This window comes from Kogia breviceps, chromosome 6, assembly GCF_026419965.1.
Source record: "Kogia breviceps isolate mKogBre1 chromosome 6, mKogBre1 haplotype 1, whole genome shotgun sequence".
NCBI classification, from domain to species: domain Eukaryota; kingdom Metazoa; phylum Chordata; class Mammalia; order Artiodactyla; family Physeteridae; genus Kogia; species Kogia breviceps.
In genome coordinates this window covers 22,368,704-22,390,203 of record NC_081315.1, presented here as the reverse complement: position 1 = coordinate 22,390,203, position 21,500 = coordinate 22,368,704, and the positions used below count along the sequence as shown (strand labels likewise).

The window sequence follows — 21,500 nt, the reverse complement described above, 5'->3', positions numbered from 1 at the left end:
GAGGACTAGGAGAATCCTTTATTGGGATTATTTATCTAAAAGTGATTATAATAATAGGTCTGTACACGTCATAGGTTATTACATCAGCATAATTGCTTGAAATCAGGCAAATCATTGACTTAGAAATGTTTAGAACCCAGAATCCAAAGCAGAGTGATTTGAATGGAGTCAGGCCCTAGTAAGGGTTCACTGAACTTAATTTAGGGTTTGTTGTATTGAAGAAAATGATTTTGAAGTGCTCATTCAGTTTGTATGGCGTGCACACATTGGAGAGTGAAAGGGCTGGTGTGACCTTCCATTTGACAAGATGTTTCTGTGAAGTCTCCTTTTTTTTTTTTTTTTTTTTTTTTTTTTTTAGGCAGGACAGAATCATTTTATTTATTTACTTACTTATTTTTTTTAATTTATTTATTATTTATTTATTTTTGGCTGCGTCAGGCCTTCGTTGCTGTGCGTGGGCTTTCTCTAATTGCGGCGAGCTGGGGCTACTCTTTGTGGTGGTGCATGGACATTTGACATTTGCGGTGGCTGTTGAATTCTAGTCCCGTATATCAGTGTTGGGAGTTTAAGTAAAGCTTAATGAGTCAGAAAATGGCTTGCATTCCTGGAACCAACACTTTTTAGCCAAATGCCTTTGTACAAGTTTCTTAACCTCTCAAAGCTACTGGTTTTCTTATCTGTAAAATGGGAATTCTGTTGGGATGAATTTCATAATCGTTAATAAAGCATTTTGCTGGCATTTTGCTAACATTATATGTTATGTGCACTCCTCCCCCCTTCCAAAAGCCATCCTCTATCATATGTTTGCTCTTTCGTCTTATTAATTATGCATGCATCCTTTGGAAATATGTAGTTACTTTGCATATGTGTGTTTAATTTACATAAAGAAGAGAAGGAAATCTTGATCGATATCAATAGAATATATTGACTTCAAAACTACTACATGCCACACAAGGATGTTATGAGGCTTAAATAAGATAATGTAAAGAACCTGAGTGCTTCGGAAATTTTGGTTGTTTTGGAGTCTCTCTGATCCTTCCAGGTAACCTTAACACTGTTGCATGTGTATTGAGGATGGGGAGATTATTTTACGGGTCTGAAGTCAAGGTTGTGGTCCATGAATCTTGAGTAGTATTTTCACTTCTGCACATACTTTCACTTGGAGGGTGGCCTCTTTTGACTCTCTTTCATAGCACAGAAAGGAATGATTACCAATCAAACCACTGTGTTCCTTGGAGTCAGAAACTGGCTGGTAATTGAGCCACCCAACCAATGTTCAGCCATTCCTATCAAAGTATCCCTTCCCCTTATATGCCAACCTTCAATTTTCTACCCTCCTAAAATAACTTAATTCTGCATGAACACCCATAGCTAGTCTGGTTAACAGTACAAGAGAATAGACGTCCAAACCTGGACTCAGATGCCAAGAATGTAGTGATAAGAAGAAAGTATTTATATACGTTTAGTCTCCCTGTGCAGAACGTCTGTACACAGGATGTTAAACCTCATGTATCATGTGAATTTGGCAGGGAATGCCTAGAATCGGGCCTCCTCTTTCTAATATTACTGAGCATTTTGGAACAAATATTTTTGCTTAGCTATTTGTAGGAGTGATGAATACTTGATGAATTCTTGCATTAAAAAGTGACCCATTGTCATATTAATAGGAAACTTCTAGAAGCACTTCTTTGCTGTCATTTAGGTGTGGACTGGCATCTTGCCTTTATCAGAGAGACTCAGAAGTCAGTTCTCTGTGTGGCTTGCCCTTCTCCTTCACAAACACACCAGGTTTTGTGTGTCTTAAAACATGCACTCTCTTCTTTGCTAGTTACCTACCTAGATCTTGGGAAGATTTCTAGTTTTCCTTTCCAAAGGGGTCTGTGTTATTTATTTGCAGGGTCACTACCCACAAAGGAATTACTTTTATATTTGAATGTTTTTTTACATACTGATACTCAGATTGTATTTTCCAATAAAAAGTCAAAGCATTTCCCCCAAATGACTTGATCACTAAAACGCAGTTTCGTTCTGGGAAAAGATTGTCATACAACTCTACCAAAGTCTTCCCTGAAATGTTTACCCCTCCTTTCAGTTTACCTGGAAGAGTTTGCTGAAGACAAGGTTTAAAGATTTCAAAAACTTTCCTGAGAGTGCTGTATGTGTGTGCCTTTGATGTGGATGTAAAGAAAGAAGGACAGACACGCCACCCCTACCAGCCTCCGGCACACACAGAAGAAGGGAGGGAGTGAGGGATAGAAGGAAAGAGAGTGAATATATGAATATCAGAAAAGGAAGTAGAACATCTGCGCAGGAGATGAAAATCACTGCCTTCAATAGAAATTACCAGTTGCCTCTGATTTTTATTTTTCGGTTTATATATTCTTGTATTGGGTTTTCTGTTTCGTAGTTACTGGTAGCAATTGCTGATATCTTTTGCCATCCTAGAGCTTTTAGGATTTGTTTGCTTTAGGACATAGTGAAAAATCAAGAATGCAGTCATGGGGCCAAATTGCATTTTTTTCAGACGCATCTCATTCTTGCATAGAGAGAGCCTCAAGGGAAGAAAACCAACTCAGGAAACTAGCTGAACTTTGAGAAAGTACCCAGTTTTTGAAACGCCTCAGAACTTTGGAATAGTTTGTTCTTTCATAATAATGTCAGGGGCATTTGATGTCGAAGTAGAGAGACCTGGAGGTGTTGAATTGCCCTTTGTTTAATCTGGTTAATTTAAAATGTTGTTTGTCCTGAACAATCTAATTCTTTAGATAAAATGAAGCTCAATATTTTATGCAGTGAGACTGACAGTCTGCAAATGCACAATGTCTCCTTCAAGATGCTGTTAAGTAAATTGAATTTCTCTGATTCACTGGAGGTTGTTGGGTTTTATTGATTTTTTTCCCTCACTTTATCATAGGCAGGTGAACTGCAAATGTCAACTGCCAGAACATGTCCAATAAATACCTGTTTAATTTTTACTGATGATTTAATATTCTTGAATCATTAACTTTTCATAGAGAAAGTAGGTATCTTTCTAGTATGAACCCCATTGAGACCTACAATTATATACATAATTCTTTAGTTATCAAGATATACCTTCATGAAACATTCTTTGAAAATAAGGTAGAGCTTATATTTTCTGTGGGGCCTGTCATTTCCTAAGAATGAAGTGCGCTCATCAGAGACTTACTTCTTGAGATATAGTTCATGGTAGCTCTGCAGATAGCCCAAGGCTTAATGTCATATATGACTTATAGTATGCATTTCTATAATGTACTAGAATTCGTCTATATAATATAATCTATACATTTGAAAGCTTTATTCAGTTCTTTTCTATTTTCTTACATTAATGCAAATGTCATTTTATTGGCATCTCCTCAAAAGTAGTGATGTACTTTCCATTAATTCTGTGGTGGTTTTCTTTTTCTTAATTTTTCTTCCCAGTGGCAAGCAAAAGTAATCCACGGAACTTTTTTTTATGCTAAAACAGCCCACAAAGGAAATATGTTTGAAAAATTCTCCTGGTCAGATGTTTCGAAGTGTATTTTACAGAATATTGGCATCTGGGGGCTTCGGGCCAGGTGCAGCTCTGTATTTATGTGAGAAGTATAATTTTTTGTAACGTGGGTTTGAGTGAGGGGATTATTTCTGCATGCAATTCCTCTGTCGTCCTTTGTTTGCACTTACTCTCCCTTTCTCCCCTGCTGAGCGAATCACCCACTAACTTGAACAGTGAAACTGGTCTTAGGTTATCTCTTGCTCCATACCAATGTCTAGAATGTTGTGCCCTCTGTTTGGATTTCACCTGCTCTTCACTAAAGAGATTCTTGAGGGATATCTTCCTTCAATACGTGTTCGCGAACCACAAGCAGGAGAAGTGCAGGGAGTTTTTCCAAGCACCTCTACTTTGTCTTCTGAAACCGTTATTCCCACATTTTGTTCCCACCCACTGCACAGATGCAGCTTGGGCTTTTGCATCCTTCCTAAGGGTAGACAGTATCTTGGGTGGGCTTGGGTACCAATTATAGGGGCTCAACTTCCTGAACTCTGAATCTGTCATCCGCATAAGACCTTCAAGCCACCGCCCCCCCACCCCCGAGCCTCCTCCCTTCTCCCCAAGGGCTTTGCTATTGCCTATGTCCTGCTTCTGGTCATCTTCTCCCTCCTCTGGTTTTGGGGGCCTCACTTGAGGCCCTCAGCCTGCAGTAGGAAGAGGTGGCCCCCATTCCTGTTCATTCTTTCTGCTTCTGTGGCCTTTGTCAGTGCTTCTCCAGATTCCCCTTGCCAATCTCGTCCTGTTTTAAGTCACTTCTATGCTCTTACTGCCATCAGATGTGAACGAGATTCTTTTGAAAGCTGTCATTAGGTCCCCAAATGTCAATCCATTTGGGCTCCTATAACAAAATAGCACAGAGTGGGTAATTTATAAACAACAGAAATTTAGGTCTCACAGCTCTGGAGGCTGGAAGTCCTAGATCAGGGTGCCAGCATGATAGGATGAGGGCCCTCTTCTGGGTCGCAGACTTCTTGTATCCTCAGTTGGTAGCAGGGGCTGGGGAGCTCTGTGGGGTCTCTTTTATAAGAGCACAAATCCCATTCATGAGGCTCCACCCGGCCCAGAGGCCCCACCTCCTAACACCATCACGCTGGGCGTTAGTACTGCAGTGTGTGAATTTTGGAACACAAACATTCAGACCTTAGCACCAAAAGAAGCTGCCAGCTCTGTCAATTTTTCAGCCTTCCTTCTTGATTCCTTGGACTGAGTCCTCTGGACAAGGTGGAAGATATTTAAGTGGCGTCACCAAATGTCATGTTCTAAGGAATATCCCAGTGTATAGCACACACCCCAGCTGTCTCCAGTGTGTTTCCCAGAGATGGAGAGAAATCTTCATCCTCCCTCTTTGGGAATTTTATTCTGGGACCTGAAAATCAGCCAAACATTCTCTTCACCTGAAGCACCGTGGAGAGTGACGCAACATCCCAGATTTCTCGGGGTCGGGGTCCAAAATAGTGTCCCTTCGCTGCATGTGTTACAAATAGAATTTAAATTCTATAAACCATAAGTACTTTAACTTAGCAAATAAACAATTATTTATAGTTCAGCTTGTTAGTATATATGCTTGTTTGTGTGTTGGCTGTTTTGAAAGGTAAATCCCTCTAGCATAGATATATCTAGGTGGGAACTTAAATTTTTTTAAGACTGTGGTTAATTCTCTATGTGTACAGGGGGCCCACTAGCATTTGCATTGTTAATCTTCCGTTGATGTGTCCTTTCTTAGACGCTGCACAAATGGCAGTGAACTCTGCTGATACCAGCTTTCCCAGGAAAAATGAAATCAACTTTTACAGCTGGAAGTAATTTAGTCCTTGGCATTGAGCTCCTTCACTTTCTATCTTGGGAAAAATGCTTTTTTGGTCTAACAGTCTATTGCAAAAATGGTTCAGGCTTCTGTTTACATGATGAAGAAAGAAAATAAATTATATTATTTTATTGGGAAACTGGGACTCAATGCCTTCAAAGTAATTTGGAAATTCCAAACCTTGAACTATTTCACTTCCTTCAGGGGAAAATGCAGATCTGATATTTTCATCAGACTGTTTATGTTTTCTGTCTTCTTCCAAATTCTCTTAATGAAATTGATTTCTCTTGTTATTAGCTTATCCACACATTAAAGTTTTCCCTGTGAACACTCTTCTTGGTCTCTTAGTCTTTATAAATGGTGAAGTATTGACATAAAGTAGGGTAGTTTAATTTAGAGTGATCTGCACTACATTTAGGGGCGCTAGCTTTTATGCTTTCTAAAAAGCTAAGGGATAATTCAGTAGGAAGATGATGAGTAGAAGTGATCTTACTTACAAAAAAGAGAAAACCTCAAAACACAAAAATCCTTAAGTGGAATATCACTTTTTAAAAAAAAATAGGGGCTTCCCTGGTGGCGCAGCAGTTAAGAATCCGCCTGCCAATGCAGGGGACACGGGTTTGAGCCCTGGTCCAGGAAGATCCCACATGCCACAGATCAACTAAGCCCGTGCACCACAACTACTGAGCCTGCATGCCACAACTACTGAAGCTCGCGCTCCTAGAGCCTGTGCTCTGCAGCAAGAGAAGCCACCGCAATGAGAAGCCCGCGCACTGCAACAAAGAGTAGCCCCCACTCGCCACAACTAGAGAAAGCTCGTGTGCAGCAACAAAGACCCAACTCAGCCAAAAATTTAAAAAAATTTTTAAAAATAGAGTACTGTTTCCATGGGAGTAAATAAGGACAACCGGCCAGTTTATAATTTCTTCTACAACCACCACTATATAGCATTTCTTCTTATGTCATATAAAAGAATTGTATGCAGGAAATAAATGAGATGCTGATTCATCTGTGCTAAATACTGGGTCCAGGCCAAAAGCATGGGAGCGTGAAAGGCTGGGAGTAAGGCTGGTGGAGTGCTTGTTGGAAATACATTCAAATCAGCTGTCCATGACATGCAGCACTTTTGCACTAAGGGCCTTTTAGGTGAGATAGATGGATAGATAGGTAGATAGATAGATGATAGATAGATAGATATAATTAAGAATATGTTTATTTTGTGCTGTGCTGTTTAATATTAGGATATTCTTTTGAATAATTTCTTTTTAAAACAATTAAATGTGACATGAGCATTATCAATATTTTTCAGATGAAGAATGGATATAGGTATATGTATAACTGAATCACTTTACCGTACACCTGAAACTAACACAACATTGTAAATCAACTATAATATAAAATAAAAATTAAATTTTAAAATATTTTCCAGAAAAATGTGTATATCAACAATTCTAACGAAAATGCTGCACTTGGGATTTTCCTTAACAAAACAGGAATATAAAAATGGCCAGTTCATGGGCTTCCCTGGTGGCGAAGTGGTTGAGAATCCGCCTGCCGATGCAGGGGACACGGGTTCGTGCCCCGGTCCTGAAAGATCCCACATGCCGCGGAGCAAGCAGCTAGGCCCGTGAGCCAAGGCCGCTGAGCCTGTGTGTCCGGAGCCTGTGCTCCGCAACGGGAGAGGCCACAACAGTGAGAGGCCCGCGAACCACAAAAAAAAAAAAAAAAAAAAAAGGCCAGTTCACTATAGAGATTCACTAACTACCTAATGGTTTTCCCTTCACGGAACCAGTTGATTCTCTAACATACCTTTAGCCTTACTTACAGGTTACTTCCCAAAATGCAGGAGTGTTTCTCAAAAACTTTCAGAGATATAGTATTGCCAACAGAACAAAATCCCAAGTACTCACTGAGGAGTTGTTGTTCGATGGTACAGTTTCTGTTTTGCACACTGGAGAAAAAACTTCTAGAGATTTTAACACAAAATGTGAATGTATTTAACACTACTGAATTGTACACTTAAAGATAGTTAAGATAGTAAATTTTATGTTGCATGTTTTTCACCACACACCGAAACATCAAATACTAAACCTAGCAGTCAAGGGCAGTCGTGATCTGGCCCCTCCACTGTCTTTTCTAGCTTCATCTTTGTTCATTCATTCAATAGATCTTTTCAAGCACCTATTATATCCCAGAAACTTATAAAGTACAGCAATGAGCAAGACAAGCACAGCCCCACAGGCAAAATTTAAAATAAAATATTGCCAGAGTGGAAAGGGCAACCGTATGTTTGTTTTTGTTCCTTATGCTTTTGCTATTGATCTTTAGGATTCTTCATACATACTTCACATTTATGTACTTTTACAGCTTTGTTTATGTTACTCTCTTAGTCCTAAATGCCCTCCCAGCTTTTCACCCACCTCTCAATTCTCATTTTTTCTAAACCTTTTATCTTTTAAGACATCATTACACACAACCCAGAGATGAAGCTCTTCCTTTAACTGCCCTATTGTGTTGTGTTATTTAGCTTTGCTTGTTCCCCCAGGCCTGGCCCACGGCTTAGTACAACGTTTTGCATGTAACAGACCCAGAAGAAGCCTTCTTAAATGAAGTGACACTGTTAAAATATCTTGAAAATTATTTTCTTAGTACATACCAAAATACATTGCTTTCATTGTTTTAATATTTTATATCTAATTTACATTTAATTTTGAATTAAATTTATATATAAATTTGTGTTTAATATTTATTTCTATTTAATTTTTATTTGTTTATAATATCTATTATCTTTCCGTTTTGACTCAAGGGTTCCGTTGCATACCACCGAATGCCATCCATGCTTCATTATGAGTATCGCATGTACTTGGACTTAGACTCCGATGAATCAGTGTGGGGATGTAGCCTTGAGGAGAGTAATAAATGAGGGTCACTGCCTTGTTATGCCATGTTCTGATAACTAGTATCATCTCCTGAAGCAACAGTGCCATTTGATGGCATTTAGATTTCTCTTGTCACTTGGGGCTTAGGAATACATGCACTTTTCCGCGTTGATATTAAATGCATAATTAACTTCTGCGTGTCCTCATCTCCATTCATCTACTAAGCATTCCAGGGCATTCTTCTTAGAGTAAGCTGTATTGAGGACTCGGGTGTCTCTGACCTTGAAGGCTGTGAAAGTGAACAGTTAGCAGCAGCAGAAAGGACCTCTGATTTGGAGCCTTTTGTATTCTGGCTCACACGGAGAGGACTCGTAAGGTGGGCCAGGACCAGGTCCTCCATTCCCCAGAGCCGGAGCGGACATCGATTTCGAAGTAAACATTTTCAGTTATGTCCCTTTTTTCTTTTAAACTTTCAGCTCCATTGAGGTATAATTGACATATAAAATAGTAAGCTGTTTAAAGTGTACATCTTGGTGATTTGATATACAATGTGAAAGGATTCTCCCCATCTAGCTCATGAACATCCATCACCTTACTAACTTATTCACCCATTTATTCATTCATCTGTTTCTTGGTGAGAACATTTAAGTTCCACTCTCAGCAAATTTCAGTTTTGTCCCTTTATCGTTCACTCAGCTTTAGAAGGAAAAATGCCTGACAGCCTCAGAGTTATTAAAACATATTGGAGCCGTGGCTTTTTGAGTTAAATTGTGGAGAGTTGTTGAAAGTAAAAGATAACTTTCATTACCTTAAAGTTGCTTTGATCAGATGAAGAGAAACTAGCCCTGCCTTTGGGAGCCATAGGGTTCTAAGGGACTTTTCATAACAGTGGTTTCCTAGACTGGCCAAAAGGACTGTGTTTTCTTTATAATTTTTTTAAAGTTTTTAATTGTAAAAAAACACATAACAAATTTGACCAGCTGAACAATTTTTAAGTGTACAACTGAGTAACATTAAGTATATCTACATTTTTGTGCAACTGATCTCTAGAACTTTTTCATCTTGCAAAACTGTAATTCTGTACCCATTAAATCATAACTCTTATTTTCCCCTCCCCCCCGCTCCTACAAATCACCATTCTGCTTTCTGTTCCTGTGACTTTGATTACTTTAGATACCTCATACAAGTGGAATCATACGGTATTTGTCTTTTTGTGATTGCCTTATTCAACTTGGCATAATGTCATCAAGGTTCATCCACGTTGTAGCATGTGACAGGATTTCCTTCCTCTTTAAGACTGAATAGTATTCCATTGTGAGTGTGAGAGTGTGTGTGTGTGTGTATACACCACATTGTATGTATTCATTCATCCATCAATGGACACTTGGGTTTCTTCCACCTCATGGCTATTGTGAATAATACTGCTATTGTCATGGGTGTGCAAATATCTCATCAAGATCCTGCTTTCAATTCTTTGGAGTATATACCCAGAATTGGGATTGTTGGATCATATGATAGTTCTATTTTTAATTTTTGAGAATCTGCCATACTGTTTTCCAAAGTGGCTGCACCATTTTACATTCTCATCGTTGGTGCACAAGAATTCCAATTTCTCCACATCCTCGTCAACACTTGTTATTTTCTGTTTTGTTTTGTTTTGTTGATAGTTGCCATCCTAGTGGATGTGAAGTGAAAATGTAGTTTTGATTTGCATTTCTCTAATGATTAGTAAAGTTGAGCATCTTTTCATATGTTTGTTGGACGTTTCTGTATCATCCTTGGAGGAATGTCTATTCAAGTTCTTTGTCCATTTTTCAGTTGAGTCACGTGGTTTTTTGTTATTGTAGTTCTTTATATATTCTGGCTATTAACTCCTCTGATATTTGATTTGCAAATATTTTCTACCATTCTGTAGTTTGCCTTTTCACTCCGTTGATTGATAGGACTAGCTTTAGAGATTATCATACTAAGTGAAGTCAGACAAAGACAAATATTGTATGATAGCACTTATGTGTGGAATCTAAAAAAAAAATGATGCAAATGAATCTATATATTGTACAAGACAGAAACAGACTCACAGACACAGAAAACAAACTTATGGTTACCAAAGGGGAAAGGGGAGGGGCAAGGATAAATTAGGAGTATGAGAGTAACAGATACAAGCTACTACACATGAAAAAGAAGAACTTAGCATCTTCCTTGTTGTAACTACTAATGTGGAAAGAGTTAAAGGGTAATCTGATTTAAAGCTTTTCATAAATTGAGCAAGAGCTAAAGAAGGAGGTGCAGAGAGGCTGTTTTGCCATATGTCTTGTATGCCTGACCCTGAGTCTGTGAAGGAGGATGTCTGGTGTGTATTGTATAGCCTCTCCAATGGTATTTGAGAAAATATAAGCTATATCAGTAGAGACGATCTGGAAGATACTTGGAATTGCAAGGGGATAGAGTTTGTTTCTATAAATCATCAAGGAAATGACATAGTAGGTAACCAGGATAGAATCCAGGGAAAATGTTTGCCTTTTTTTTTCAAGGAAATATGTGCATTCTATGGTTTCTAAAGAACCTTTTATCTAAGGGGATATCAATGTGTTCACAAGTTATATATAGTCAGTTTCTCCATTAAAATGCAACTAGCTCTTGGGTGACTGCAAGAATAGCTATGAAAATATCTAGGCCACCCATTCTTAGAATCAAATGCTTCCTAATTACTTGTGGAGAAAGCAAGTAATTGTTAATGATTATGGCATATTTTAATATCAATAAATGATATTGGTTTTGTAAATCTTAATGTTATTTTTGATTGCTGATTTCTGAATCTTTCCTAAATTAATGTCATTGTAGCAAAGAAAGTCCAATAAATAATTGGTTACCTTTTAGGGTATGAGCTTAACTGGCAAGGATTTTTTACTTGAAATGATACTTTCACTGTTAAAAAACATGAAATAAAGTGAAGTGTCAAGATTACTTACCTTTGGGAATTTTATAGTGTTTTAAATTTAAGAAGCATTCATTTTCACCATAATCCCAGTACCAACCCTAAGGTCCAGAGGCTCAAATACTCAACAGTTCTTGCTTGAAAATAAATTGCAAAATCATAATCGATATTTAATTTTAAAGAAGGATATTAAAGAGCATGGTACTGCATTATTGCTTTCTTTTATTACTTTGCTTTTTAGTGCTCTCTCCTGACAGTAAAATTCACACTCCGTTTATCTAAAGAGCCATAAAGCTGGAATTTCCTAAGAGCACTGTCTGTAATGATAATGGCAAAATTCCAGAAACTTCCAGTGGGGAACAGGCTTTTATTCTTTTTTAAACTGACAGGCTTTTGGCAAAAGCAAGCACTCTAGTTAACTGACTAAGCAAATGGTTTCTGAGACATGCCCCAGTCCTTCAGAAGGATCCATAAAAAACATCTGGCTGAGTGACCGAGCACCATTTGTGGCCATGCATATCACAGATTAATCATCAAGGATTCTAACTAATTCCAGCCACTACCTCTTAATGAATGCCAAATGTGAATCCATCAGGCTTTTTTTCACATGACATCAGTGACATTTGAATGGAGCAATTGTCTAGTGCTCTACGCGGTAATATGATTAATTCCACAGAGGGACTTTGGGGTTCCAGCTGGTCCCAACACTGTGTACTCAGTATGCAAAGTGAGATTTCAACAGGGTGTCTATCAGTAGCAAAGTATTCTCAGCCTTGTCACTATCATCTGTTCTATTCTAGCTTTATGTTCCTGTCAGATTGACTGCACTAGATGTACATCTTGATCAAGCAGGAGTGGACCAAACAATATTCTAAGCTCCTTAACTATCTAATGATCTTTAAGAATGCTAGTGCAGGGGAGATTAAAAAGCTGTGTCTAGTCTAGTGTCCATGAATGAGAGACTGGTTAAAGCAATGGGAGTATATCCATACAATCCAAGCAACGGGGGCAGGGCGGAGTACTCTGCTCCATTCAGTCATTCAGGGACCAAGGCTGATAGAGACCTCACCTTCCTAATTACATGGCTTCCAAGGTTGCTCTAGGTGTCGACCTTCAGCCAGCAGTTGGAAATAGAAAGGGAGAATGAATGTGGGAGTTTGTTGTGGACCAGTCTCCTGACCGGCACTTAATCACATGGCCGTATCCAGTCGCAAGGGAGGCTGGGAATTGTAGTCTGTGTGCCAAGACGAAGAAGAAGCGGGTTTAGACACTAAGCTACCCAGCCTCTGATGTAAAAGTGATGGGAGCTACGTAGAAGAGAAGAACCGAGGCATTTCCATATATAACAATATGTGTGCGCGTGTGTGTGTGTAACACAATGTGAACATATGACCTATTCAAAAAATAAAAGACTTTTTTCAGAAAAAGTAAAGTCATTGTCTGTAGAACACTTAGGGCCCTTATCCTCAATTGTACATCATGTATTCCAGAGGATTTTGTCATTTATCATGGCTTATGAGCATGCTCTAATTCCTTTTGAACCAAACTGCTTCCAGAATCAGGGGGAAACCTCTCCATGACCAGGGTCCCTCAACTTGGGAATTTTGTTTTTCTCTCGTCTCAGTTGGGTCGCCCAATAAGGAGGAATGATTGCATGATTAGCTGATAAGAGAGAAGTTAGCCTTGTCTGTGTTTAACTAGGGGAAAGCATCCAACCCTGACCCTAGAAAGTCACTGTAAGGACTCCCCCAAATCTGGCCTAGGGAGCGGCAGCCATAGTGCATCATAGCTCTATAGACCACCTTTGAGACCCAGAGCCATTACATCTCACGCCTCTGCTCAGATGTCTTCAGGGTTTCATACTCCTTATTATTGTGAGACCCAAACTTCTTAGCCTAACAGATAAGACTCTGATCTGATGTTTGCCTGTGTTTCCAACTTTCTATCTTGCCAAGTCCTTCCAGTTTTCCCTATGGCTGAAACCAGAGTTCCTCACACTGATATTCCACAGCAGATTTTTCTGGGAGGCATTAACAGGTGCGGGGTAGACAAAAAGTAGTACATGAGCAAATACATTTGTGAAGGATTATATACTGCATCCCCTCTTGGGAGTATGTATGTATTGAAAACTTTGAGAAGCTCTGCAGCTTAGACACTTGTTTAATTTTGTTCATCCTAGGATTTACAAAACTCAACTGAATGCAGAAAATATATCACATACCCCACCTAAATGTCCCTGGGCACTGATACACAGAACATCAAGTTGGAAGCTACTGCTCTCGACCTGTGTGGTCCAGTGTGTCACCGCTAATCACATGGAACTGTTGTGCACTTGACATGTGTCTCGTACATTTCCTTGCTGCTCTAGGATTCCTTGTTGATTCTTCCCTGAACGTTCTATGCAGAATAAATCATTCCTTCCAGCATACTCTCACTTTGTGTCTTTTCTCCATGTATCATAAATATTTGCCTATGTTTCTTATTCATCAACTATCTGGTTTTTTCCTTGATGATTGGTCTGTTCATTCTAGGGATTGCAGGGTCTAGTACGGTGCCTGACACATAATGTTACAATTGGGTTTACTTTGTCCACTCTTTCTTCTCTACATATTTTAAAGATAAAAAAGTATTTCAGGGACTTCTCTGGTGGCACAGTGGTTGGGAGTCCTCCTGACAATGCAGAGGGCACGGGTTCAAGCCCTGGTCTGGGAAGATCCAACATGCCACGGAACAACTAAGCCTGTGTGCCACAACTGCTGAGCCTGCGTGCCACAACTACCGAGGCCCATGTGCCTGGAGCCCGTGCTCTGCAATGAGAGAAGCCACCACAATGAAAGGCCCATGCACCACAACGAAGAGCGGCCCCCACTCACCACAACTAGAGAAAGCCCGCACACAGCAATGAAGACCCAACGCAGCCAAAAATAAATGTAAATAAATAAATTTATTTTTTTAATGTATTTCAGTTTTTTATTTTGCTCTTAAAATTTTTAATGCATATATAACTTATAAAGCTAATAAGCATCCTGTTCTCAGAAGAAACTTGGATCATTTTAACTCCAGTCACTTCCATCCCCTATTCTTGTTGCTTTAGGTCTGTTTTTTCTTATCAAATAAATTGTCATAATTATTATTCTACCTATTTTAAACAGTTGATGTTTGTTTATATATACACCCATTTTTACCAATTTCTTTATTCATCATTCCTTCTCTTATCTCTCTTTTTTGGGGGAGGTTCAGTTTTCTTCTTCCTAAACAATGTGTTTTAGTACTATTTTTAACAGGATGTTTTAGTGGTAAACTCTAAATCTTTGCCTAAAAATGCCCTGAATTCAACATAATTCTTAAATGATAGTTTATCTAGTTATGAGATTATAGATCATTTTCTTCCAGTTTACTAACATTTTCTTCAAACTGGGTCTAAGTAATTATTTAACCCAATTATTGAGGGGTTTTTTTTAATTGAATGACTGTTTATCATTTCAAGTACAATTTGGTTATTTGTCTTAATCTGCCTGTTTTTTTTTTCATGATCTTTGTTCTTTTCTCATATTTTTGCTGCCTTCTTTTATGACTTTAATATGTTGGATGTATTTATTTCACAAGCTCTCTTTTGGTACTTCTTTTATGAGAGTTTCTTGAGGAAGTCTAATCCTGCTATTTGTTCTGTCACCTAACTCTGGCCCCAGATGTACTGTTTTCTCATTTGGTTTATAATTTACAATTGTGAACTCATCTTTGATGGTGTGCCCTGGGATAAGGGTGTACCCACCCCCCAATGAAATATTTTCTGCTTACTTCTGCACCCAGTTGCATTTCTGGGTTTTACTGGAACATACATGTTAGTTTAAATTTGAACCCTAAGCCTAACTGGGGAGAGACCCACAGATATGAATTTTTTTCCAAAATTATCATGATTTATTAATGTTATTTTAAATCCATATGTGCTTCTAAATTAATTTAAATTCCATAAGTTAAGCATTTGGCTGTTTTATCTATACCCCTAGAAGTTTCTATTCAAGTTGGCCGGAAAACATTGTTTTCTATATTCTTTTTTTATTGAGATATAGTTGATTTACAATATTATATTAGCTTCGGGTGTACAACATTGTGATTCAGAGTTTTTGTAGATTATATTCCATTTATAGTTATTATAAAATATTGGTTATATTCCCAGTACTATACAGTATATCCTTGTAGCTTATTTATTTTATACATAGTAGTTTGTATCTCTTAATCCTCTACCTCTATCTTACCCATTGTACCTTCCCTCTCCCTACTGGTAACCACTAGTTTGTTCTCAAGATATGACTTTTAAGAGGACATTCGTTTCCCTATTTATCCTTCTTGTCTTCTCCTATGATTAAGGGAGAATTTTTTTCCAGATTCAGTGTTTTACTGTGGGTATACCATTCTTTAGTCCTATTGCTAGAGATGAATCTCAGCTCCAACTCACGTCTTGAGCATCTCTGCCAAGCCTCTTTTTTTGTTACGTAGAAGCCAAACTTTTCAGTTGCCTAGGACCAACCCACTGGCAGTTCAGGTATCACCACCTCCACCCTGTCTGCTTTTGGGTTCTGGCAATTTTCCTTATGGTCTCACAATACTAGCTATGCATTTCAAAGAGTAGCTGTTATGTTTTAGCAAACGTTTCTTAGGATTTCATAAGAGATACGTTTACAGCTAACTATTCTGCCACATTGGCATAAACTGAGGTCTGATTCATGTTAAGTCTGATGTATGGACAAAGTATGAGAACTTTCCGGCAGAAAGAACAAGCAAACAAGTAAGCAAGGCAGGAAGGCACAGAGATGGTTTGTTATTGTTTGGTTTGTCTAGAGAGATGCTGTCCAACTTGTTAGCCACTAGCTCTGTATGGCTGTGGAGCACTTGAAATGTGGATGGTGAACAGAGACAAGCTGAAAGTGTAAAATACAAACTAGATTTTGAGGACTCAGTATAAATAAGAATAAATAAACAAAATGTTTACATTGATAATCTATTGAAATAATATTTTGGATATATTGGGTGAAACATATTAAATTAAATGTGACATTTTTTAATGCAGCTACATTTACATTTTATTTGACTCCCCCGTTTCCCTTGGCCAGCTCTAGAGTACATTGTAGGTACACAATAAACATGGATTGAACAAAAGAAAATACTTAGTACACTCACATTATCTCTCCTTATTCCCACACTTGCTGCATGATGGGTCCCACAATATCTACAAACACTCCCCGTACTGCATTTACTGTGGATCAGATTCCTTCATCCCAGGAAAGTACAAGGTGAGAGGATAGAATTTAGTTCTCTCCAGGTGGCAAATTTAGATGGAAAGTAGTTGAGGGAAATGAGTTTTGATAAATGCTTTTGACAATCACTTGAGTAGAACAACATACCCGTCTTTGGTGATAGTCTTCCACATTTGGGGGCATAATATATCATGTAAAGCACTTAAGGAATCTCAAGAATGCAATAAAAACGTTCCCAACTTGATATTGTTTTCTTCTCTGCCATTTTAACCAATCTGCTTCCTTGAATCAGCTCTCATTCATCAGTTGTGTATACAGAATGAAAAAGAGGGTTCTGGGATGTAGAAAACACCATACGTCCAAAGTATTTATTCCATACCAGGATTTTAAACCTTGCTTGGTCGTGGAATCGTATTTTGCCTTTAGGATGAAAGATGAGCTGTAACTGGCAACGTCAGACAACCGAACAAAAAGTTTACAAAGGCAACACATCACTCCCATTCCCATCTATGTAGCCATGTGACATTTTTAAGGGCGCTTTGCCTTATTTTGCCTTTGTCACTCTATACATTGCGTAATAGCCCCTCCAGCAAAATCCGTATGTTCTTTTTCTAAGGGGAGGGGTAGTGAAATCATGAAAGAGGATCATAATCGAAAAGATCCGGGGTCTAGAGAGCTATTATTGTTCCACCAGCCTGTAGGAGAAACCCCGCTGCCAGGAGATCGTGAGCCTTGGTTCCAAACTGTGTACCAGCTGGCGGTCCCCAGGAGAGACCTTTCTTTCTTGTCGCCCCTTGTTCTCTTAAATTGGCACCGATGCCTTAGGACATTTGCTGGGCCTCCAGCTGTTGTCAGTCATTGCAGCTGCTGTCCCAGAGTTCTGCTCCAATCAGGAATGCAGCATGATGAGTTCCAGTGCAAACTCTCCTCTGTTCACTGGTTGCAAGAGCAGTTAGCAAGCTGTGTGGCTCAGCTGTGTCTCATGTCTTCCCTTTTGAATCCAACTGCCAGAAAAGTCTATTTTCGTTCACAGTTTCTCCCATGCATGGGGTATGGGTGTGGGGCACCAGAGACAGATGGCCTTTGGTGTGGGGTGTTCTGATGGCCTGATTCCCACGTGTTGGGCCTTTACCTGTAACAGCGGGACACATCTGTTCCCACAAGGGCCTATGTTGGGGAGACAGGCATATGGACCAATTGATTAAAGCATTTGGAAATGGAAAGCACAGTTGTCTTTGAAGTGGAATTCTCTGTAACTTTTATCAGATGTCTCCCTGACTTCACCCATATGTTTAGTGTTCCAGTTTGCAGGCAAGGAATTGCCCAGTTACCTCCGTTATTAGCCAGAGGAAAAAATAGTCCCCAAAGGGGCTTCCCTGGTGGCGCAGTGGTTGAGAATCCGCCTGCCGATGCAGGGGACACGGGTTCGTGCCCCGGTCCGGGAAGATCCCACGTGCCGCGGAGCGGCTGGGCCCGTCAGCCATGGCCGCTGCGCCTGCGCGTCCAGAGCCTGTGCTCCGCAACGGGAGAGGCCACAACAGTGAGAGGCCCGCATATCACACACATAAAAAAAAGTCCCAAAAGTCAAGCAGAGAGCCAGACTTTGTGATTGTGCCTCTCTTCTTCCATTACCGCCTGACCCTTTAGATTGCTGATGCTACTCAGTAATGTTTTGGGGCAAGTTGCTATGCTTTGCTGGAGTGTGCAGCCAAAAAACAAAAAAAGAAGGATGAGAAAATGTCTTATCTGTTCAATGCAGCTTACCCACAGTGTTTATTTTCATGGCCAGCGTGAAGGGTCCAGTCTAGCCAGGATCTACTCTTCAAACCTGTATGGATCTTATTTGATAATTTAATCAAAGGAAACAGCTTAGATCATGAAGAGCTTCTGGAAAAACAAAACACAAAACACATCATGAAATGACTCTCATTGGCCAGCTGAGCTGAGTAGTTAGGTAGGAGCCATATGGTTGGCCATGGTTTATAGAGTTTGGCCTATTCTCCTGTTTAGAAAGAATAGGGTAAAGATGCCCACAAACTCTTGGTCCCCTGGGCAGTAAAAGGAGGTATTACAAACAAGACAAACAAAGGAAGGGTATTTTCTAGAGCCAGGACACTTGGGAAGCTGCCTCTGGGAAAATTCGAAGGACTCCATGATCAGGCCCCTTCTCCATGGGCACAAGGCTTGGATCACAGAGATTAGGGCTGGATTCCAGCCCATTTGCTCCTCAGCCTAAAGCCCTTGCCCAACACACACTGCCTTTTACAGTGGCTTTACCTTAGAACGTGGAATTGCATCACATGTGCATATAAGTTACCCCCATGAAACTCTTTCTTAAAGGAAAGTGGAGGACTGGGGAGATGAGAACAACCTCTCTCAATATTCTCACCGAACAGAGTCAGCCAAGGTCCCAGAGGCCACGGAGCAGTCAACACAGTTAGACAGACCTACAAAATGTCTGTGTGAAAGAGTTTGAGGACTTTTCTTGCCATTGACAATAAAACAGAATAAAATGAAAACAAAGCGACATGCCAAAAAAAATCTCCAGTGGCCAAGGAACTGGGAAGAGACTGCTTTGTGGATGAAGCAGCTGAATGCTGGGGCGTCTAGAGAAGCAGTGACTATCAAAAAGTTAAAGGAGGTGATAAAATCACCAAGCAGGTAGTGCAGTGTATACAAGCCAATGTTTATATCGTAATTTATGGGTGATTCGAGGAGTGTGCCAGACTGATTTGGACTTACAAGCTGAATTTAGAGTCTAACCATAAACTGCTAAACTAGTCAGCTTATGCATTTAAAGCTCTCTTCTCCATTACCTTGAGAGGGTTTATCAAAGGACCAAGGAAATAATCTTGCTGCTGGGACCCTCTGTACTTTAAATACCTTCTGTTCAGAAACCCATTGGAATTGGTTAGTATTAAAGACACATGAAAGAGGCATTGCTCTTACCAGACTTGGAAATATGGAAAGGTTTTCATATGCATTTCCAGATGGCATGTACTTAGATCTCAGTTGAGTTCCTAAACATATGCTGGGGAGTTTGCCGGGGGTGGGGCGGTGGATTGGGAGAGGTGATGGTAATGATGATGAAAATTTAGCACACATTTCTAATCCTGAGCACAGCTCACTTGAGAAATCACTTTAAAACACTGTACCTCATTCTGAGAGTTATTTACAGTAAAATTCCTACTAAAATGAAAACGACCTGATTGTTGATTTTCTTCATCTAATAAGAACTAAATATAGTCTTTCAAAGACTCCTACCAAGCCTGACAGTGATACTTCAAAAAATCCCTTTTCATGCCTAGAGACAAGAATTGTAAATCAATTAGGTAGAACTAAAGAGGCACCAGCCACCTAAAATTATTTTCTTGATGATTATAAGGTATTTTACATTCGACATGAATCTTTTCATTCTAGACCGTTGATTTTATTTACATTCTGAGATCCAAGAGTTTGAGTCTTTCCGTAAACAAAATTACAAGATTAACATGTTGATGTGGTCTGTACAGAACCAGAAATTACATTTCAGGAAATCCTGAACTCATTTTATTTATTGCAGTGCATTTCATCTCACATGCTTTGGGTAAAATTCCTTTTTTTAGACATACATTTCTTTGCTGTCAGGTTGCTTTCAAAGGATTTTTTTTGGGGGGGTAACTCTACAGATAAATAGGAAAAAAACCCGGCAGTGTCATAGAACTGGGACAACCCCCAGAAAAAAGTCCTGTGCCATATTTCAGTGAAGTTACTGCCCTTTCCACTTTTATTTCTTTCGGTCAAAAAATACGCCGTTGGGCTTCCCTGGTGGCGCAGTGGTTGAGAATCCGCCTGCCGATGCAGGAGACACGGGTTCGTGCCCCGGTCCGGGAAGATCCCACGTGCCGCGGAGCGGCTGGGCCTGTGAGCCATGGCCGCTGCGCCTGCGCGTCCGGAGCCTGTGCTCCGCAACGGGAGAGGCCACAACAGTGAGAGGCCCGCGTACCGCAAAAAAAAAAAAAAAAAAATACGCCGTCAGTAGTTTCGGTGGCGATTTTATTTTCCCTTTTTAAATAAATGTATATGTGAATACAACTGCAGAATGCTGGGAAAGTGACTTGTTTCATTTTCACTGCCAATCCTTTTTTGTGATTACACTGGCAGGCAGTCGACAGCTGCGAACCCTTCCTGGCCACGCTTCGCCCTGTGCTGCCTGTCTCTGGAAGCCATGTGCTGACACCAGCCAGCGAAGGTGACAGAGAGGGTGTGCGAGGCAGAGGGCTTACTTCAGTGGCAAATACTTAGAGGAAGGCACCTAAGACCAGGGATGTTGCTCTGCCTGTTAATGTATAGAAGATGTACAGGGGCCAGAGGGAGGCCCAGGGCTCCAGCCTGGGTGCCTGTGAGAGTACCACGCCGAGACGTTTGGACTTTATTCAGCAGCGGAGAGACCCCAGTGTCTCACAAGCAGGGAGGGGATGGTACAGTATATTAAGACACTGGATAATGTGGTCAAGGTGGTGAAGTGGAGAGGGGTTCTGGTGGACCAGGAGAAGTGTAACCCGATCGGAGAGCATTGGGAGAGTCCCTGCAGAGGATGAAGAGGTCCTTTCTGAGCCCCACCGGTGACAGCGGATATGAAAAGGAAAGGGGGGGACTCAAGATGCAGAATAGTAGGACTTGGCAACTTAGAGGGACGAGACTTAACTTTTAAAGAGAAAAGCCTGCGCTCAAGTTCATGCACTTTCGCCTTCATGCTGTGTGACCTTTGGATGAGTGCTTCTCATCTGCCCCCGATCTTGGGTTGGTGGTTAGGAAAGTATAATATCTGCATCGAACAAAATGGTATATTTTATGTGTTTGCAAACCCTAAGCAGTAGACACTGTTTTATTCTTGGAGGTTTATTATTAAAGGTTATTTATTATTTTTTAATTGAAGTATCATTGCTTTATTGTACATTGTTGTGTTAGTTTCAGGTGTACAGCAGCGTTATTCCGTTACACATATATACAAATTCTTTCTCAGATTCTTTTCCATAGTAGCTTATTACAACGTTTTGAATATAGTGCCCTGTGCTATACAGTAGGACCTTGT

At 39.9% G+C, this 21,500-nt stretch overlaps 1 protein-coding gene across 2 annotated transcripts in view; it reads left to right on the top strand.

The window, feature by feature from the left end:
* The window catches only part of RNF150 (ring finger protein 150), a 244,096-nt gene that overhangs the window by 82,747 nt on the left and 139,849 nt on the right, over positions 1-21,500 (top strand). The window lies entirely within an intron of this gene.